Below are 5,337 nucleotides of genomic sequence, written 5' to 3'. Positions count from 1 at the left end.
ACACACACCCATGCCAGCACCCTGTTTCAGTGACCGTGGAGGTATTGTAGGGACAGGTGTGTAGGTCTGACCCTCTACTCCCTTAGCAGGAGTTTTTCGCCCAAGGAGATGTCTCTGTGCCTCATGCAAATATACCCTTGAAGAGCCACCTCGAGCCTTCACAAGACTTCACAAGCCACCTCAGGCCACACATGCCTGAATCCCCAAGTAGCATTGGCATTGGCTCAAGCCAGGAGACCCCTTATACACACGCGGGATGCCCAGAGGTGGAAGGACGAAGAAGGCATGGGCAAATAAGAAAACGCAGAGAAGGGGCGGGCACTCAGAAACGCTGCCCGGAAGGAAAGGGACACGAATACAAATGTCGGGGAGCAGAGGAAAGATGATTGTATAATGAACGGGGATGTGGAATCTGTGCGGCTGAGCTTCGTTTGGAGGTTTCCCACTTTCTGAAACGCCGTCCCCTTTACACAGGCAAATTCAACTAGTGATGCAAGTCGACAGGCGCGTTTAAATTCAGGTCAGTTTTGTTTCAGTCACCGTCCTCAGACGAAGTATGGCATTAGGTTAAAAGTATGGGTTTTGAATAAATTAGGGGCAAGGGGCGCCTGGGTGGCGCAGTCGGTTAAGCGTCCGACTTCAGCCAGGTCACGATCTCGCGGTCCGTGAGTTCGAGCCCCGCGTCGGGCTCTGGGCTGATGGCTCGGAGCCTGGAGCCTGTTTCCGATTCTGTGTCTCCCTCTCTCTCTGCCCCTCCCCCGTTCATGCTCTGTCTCTCTCTGTCCCAAAAATAAATAAAACGTTGAGAAAAAATTTTAAATTAGGGGCAAGGCTGGATCTTTCCTCGCTCACTTACCAACGTTTATTTTAGTTCATTACCTTCTTTATCATTCAGCCTCTATGGGGAAGAGCAAGAGTGCATGCGTCATAGGGTGGTTGTTAGTATTATGAACGTATATAAAACTCGATATAGTGATGACAGGTAAGAAGCATTTGGAATAACCACTCCAAGTTGCCATTTCACATTGCGTGTGTAAGAATGGATCTGTACTGGGGAGGACAGTAGGTAGACTTCTGAGACAGGAAGCGCAACAAGGAAAGTGACCACCAGTGCAGGACCTTTTTCCCAGCAGAAGCTTCTATTTATTTTAAAAGAAACTCCAAAAAAAAAAAAAAAAAAAAAAAAAAAAAAAAAAAAGCGTGCAGTCCTCATGTGGCCTTTGGACAAGAGCAAACTCCAGCTCTACCTGCAAAATATTTCCACAGGATAGAAACTAAGAGAAAAGAGTCGACTTCCAGCAGACTTGAATGCAGACAGCAAACTGTCCTGAGCACAGCCATGGTCCGGTCACACACTCACCGAAAGTCTGACAATTTGACATCTAAAACGACAACCACAGGGCAGCAGTGAACGTGGCTCGGGGAGCAGGCTGGGGCTGAGAGGATTCCAGATGGGTGACCTGAATCGTGTCATAGTCCCTCACCCCTTTAGTACACCCTGAGACCCTGAGGTAGAAATGGTCTCCTTCGGGAAAGCAGGACTCGGCTTCCCTCAAAGAACCCAGGTAAGATCGTCACGACCAGAAGGCGAGGGTCCGGAAAAGTGCTCACAGAACTAAGAGGAAGAAGTTGAGGAAAGGGAAGTTTAAAAGGAAAGTGCAATCACTTCTACTAATAGGAACTGGTAGGAGTGTCTCTACACAGGGAGGAGCCATAGCTCATGGCCCGACCCTCGTCCCCCAGATTTGCCTTCACCTTCTTTCGTTAAGTAAGCTTGCTCCCAATCCTACCTTGGAGAGGTGGTTTGGGGAGGTCTGTTGCTCATTTAACACCCTTGCTTTTCCTTTTGTTTCCAATGGCACAGCCAAGCCAAGTCTGAAACACGGAAATACAGCTTTACAAAAGGCTCAGGATAACACAAAGGTAACAAACCCAGGCGGCGTGGCCACATTAGGGTGGCATGAGCTGTGCCCTGTCCAACTCCGGAAGGGGGGGGTGTGAGATACACCTAAGCCAGGGTGACAATGGTGCCCCTCAGAGTTGTGTAGTGAGGCAACCCTGCATGCGAATATCTCGGAATTAGATCAGCTCCTTTAGGAGATGTGGCTCTCTCTAAGTGGGTCTTGTTTACCTGATCTACTCCTATGGCATCATAGCTTGGAGCCCATACGGACACCTGTGTCCTCCAAAAGGTCCATATCCTGGAAAACGGGGACCAGAAAGAAATGAGAATTTCTACGTTCACTTGTAGAAAACCTCTGAAGTGAGATCCGGGTTCCTATCTGAGGAATTAATTTGTCCCAAACCGACTGATACAAGGAATGTTCCATTTGGAAGAAACTTTATTCTGTGATCCCCATGAGACAAGACGAGCATAAGAGCCACACAATATATATCCAAATAAACAAGAGAAAAGGTAATTATATTATAGAAAGTACCTGCCATTTTGAGCACCTGACATTTATGTGAGTACCTTACGCACTTCACCCGCATCATCTTGACAACCCAGTGAGGCACATCTTGTCTTTTCTCTCCCTCTTTCTTTCTTTCTTTCTTTCTTTCTTTCTTTCTTTCTTTAAGAGAAATCAGAGGAAGGGCAGAGGGAGAGAAAGGAGAGAAAGAATCTTAAGCAGGCTTCACACCTAGTGTGGACCCCAATACCAAGTTCGTTCTCATGACCATGAGACTTGAGCTGAAATCAAGAGTTGGTTGCTTAGCCAGCTGAGCCACACCCAGGTGCCCCCATCTTGTCTTTTTATCTCTCCATTCTACAAGAGAAGAAATGATCTGGAAGGCTAGATAATTTGCCTAATGTTACAGTTAGTCCGTGGCAAATTTATGATTAACCCATGTCCAAAAACCAAAAGTAGAACCAGCTACTATTATTGCTACTTAAGTCAAAAGGTGAAAGAAGAATATCGAAAATAAAAATGGGATTGGGGAGACACCTGGGTGGCTCAGTCAGTTGAGCGTCCGACTTCGACTCAGGTCGTGATCTCTCAGTTCGTGAGCTCAAGCCCCGTGTCGGGCTCTGTGCTGACAGCTCAGAGCTGGGACCCTGCTTTGGGTTCTGTGTCTCCCCCTCTCTCTGCCCCTTTCCACTTGCGTTCTGTCTGTCTCTCAAAAATAAATAAATATTAAAAACCATGGAATTGGAGGCGAAGATTATACTTGCAGATGGGTTCAAAGCTTGAACTTACATAGGTAGTTCCTGGCATAATTAAAGGTGAATGGGGTGGATGGAAAAACAGAACCGTCTAGCCCTCTGGTTAAAACAGCACAGGTTACTAAGAAGCTGAATCGTATACATCAATGATTCTAAACTGCAAGTGGGTGAATTAGAAGCCTTGACATGACAAGACTGTCTCAGAGCTGGGTTGTAAAATAGACGATCGGTTGGGAAACTGGTTTCAGGCAGCCGGAGAGAGTTTGGCATGCCATATTGGGCCCGAGAGAAAGCTGATGATCAGGGAAGGCTATGCTTCTAGTTCGAGGCTATGTCGACCGGCCCTTGGGAGCAGCTTGTTTGAAACCTAGAGAAGAGCAGTTACCATGTCGGTTACTGAGGTGACGGGCTTTTGCCAGCTCAGAAGGAGCTGAGTCAGGAACAAGAACTAGCACTTCCCCTCATGTCTGCAACTGGGCTGGGTGCTGCCTCATGGCTTCAGGCTCCCATCTTCTCATTCACCGCCTCACTTGGAAATTTCGAGAATGTTCTTGCTTTCCCTAGTCTCTCACACACCACATGCCTTAGTACATCACACTGCTGCTTCAGGAGCCTTTCTCTAGTCTATTAACACCTCTTTCCTCCACCCTCACCATCTCCTACTTAGCTTCTGGGCTCGGGAAGCCTTTTATCCACACCCCAAATTGGAATAGACTCCCTCACACAGAGTACCCCAAAGCCGCTTGCCCCCCACCTTGTATTCTTTGCGGTACATTGTAGTGAACTGTACAGATCCCAAGCCCCTCATCCATGATCATAAAATACACAAAGCTCTGAAGCCATCTTTTTTCTAATGTTAACTTCGGTGCCAACATATCTCATTTGGTGAGAATAGTCATACATTGTGCTGTAGAAAAATTGTGTGGCTTTGGATTGCTACCTCAGACCCCTTTGGGAGCATTTAAAAAACAGACAATATAGGTACCAGATTATCTTTCTAAAGCTGGAAAAAATGCTTTGGTCTGAGATCTCTCTTGCCCACAAGAGTGTTCAATAAGGGATTATGGATCTGCCCTGTGCCGCATCCCGTTGTGTGCTGAGTCGTGTTATATTGTCCTCATTACAGTTCCCACGACGGTAATGTCCTTGAGGATAGGAACTGTACCTCATTTGTCATTTTATCTCCTTTGTGTGTTCTTAATAAATGAATGAACAAGTAAATAGAAGAATGAATGAATGAAGACTGAGGAGCTATATAATGCCATATAATGAAAAGCTAGGTCATAGAAACAGCTGAAAACTAACAACACACAGTAACAACAAAAAGCAGAGAAGTTCAGAAAGAAAGGAAAGACTTTGGCACAGAGCAAAGGTCCAGTTCAAATCTGGTCATTTATTCTCCCTGTGTATGAAATAAAATGTCTATTTTGAATTCTTAATCTGAAAAAAAAATGTGCGTTAGCAATTCACTGTTAATTTTGTATCATTTTACCCAGGCATAACGAAATCTCTTGGTACCCCTCTTTGTAAGTACTTCTTTGTCTTTCTAGAATGTTATCTTGCAGTGAGCGTTTGCTTCAAAATATTAAGAAATCAGGTAGCCTGTTATTGGTTAGAGTTTGGTCAGAAAACCAGAAATGACTCTAGGAATTTAGAGGTGGAAAGAGGTTAACCCAGCGTGTGAGAGGCTTGCACACCTCTGGGAAAGTTGGAGAAGGAAAGGATGGAGAGCCAATCTCTAGATATACAGAAGTACTGGGAGAGCAGGGGGCTTCCACCTGAGTCCTGCTTTCTCCACCATCAAGTAGGTGATTCTTAGGAGGACACCAGAGGCACCAAAAGCCAATGAGTGCAGCCACCTGTCTCACCAAGGTGGGTGATCCTCAGGCTCCCTCCTGAAACTCTTCTGCAAACCCCTCCCGCATCTGCCCACAGCAGCCATAGTGTAGTAATACCTTCTCTTCCACTTCCCACACCTGTCATTGGTGAAACTTATCCAAAAGGAGTCTGGGAAGTGTAGTTTCTGGACTTTAAGTCCCTACAGCTCATGGGACAGTTGAAAAGGAAGAGGGTAGCGCTAAGTATTAACAAAAAACATCTAACGCGGTAAACCTTTCTCATAAATGTTTACTCAAACATTTCATCTCAATTCCTCTCTAGATCCCTAGGAA

The 5,337-nt window shown here is 45.9% G+C and overlaps 1 long non-coding RNA gene across 1 annotated transcript; it reads right to left on the bottom strand.

Annotated features, from left to right (window-relative positions):
* Window positions 1-1,192: 1,192 nt before the first annotated feature.
* Window positions 1,193-4,416, bottom strand: LOC123382906. Its single transcript, XR_006592050.1, has 3 exons — window positions 2,132-4,416; window positions 1,791-1,875; window positions 1,193-1,382 (listed from the first exon to the last, which is right to left on the bottom strand). It is a non-coding gene; the product is annotated as an uncharacterized LOC123382906 (long non-coding RNA).
* Window positions 4,417-5,337: the final 921 nt, after the last annotated feature.

Source organism: Felis catus, chromosome F1 (assembly GCF_018350175.1).
Source record: "Felis catus isolate Fca126 chromosome F1, F.catus_Fca126_mat1.0, whole genome shotgun sequence".
Taxonomy (NCBI): domain Eukaryota; kingdom Metazoa; phylum Chordata; class Mammalia; order Carnivora; family Felidae; genus Felis; species Felis catus.
This window is presented reverse-complemented; position numbering and strand designations above follow the sequence as displayed.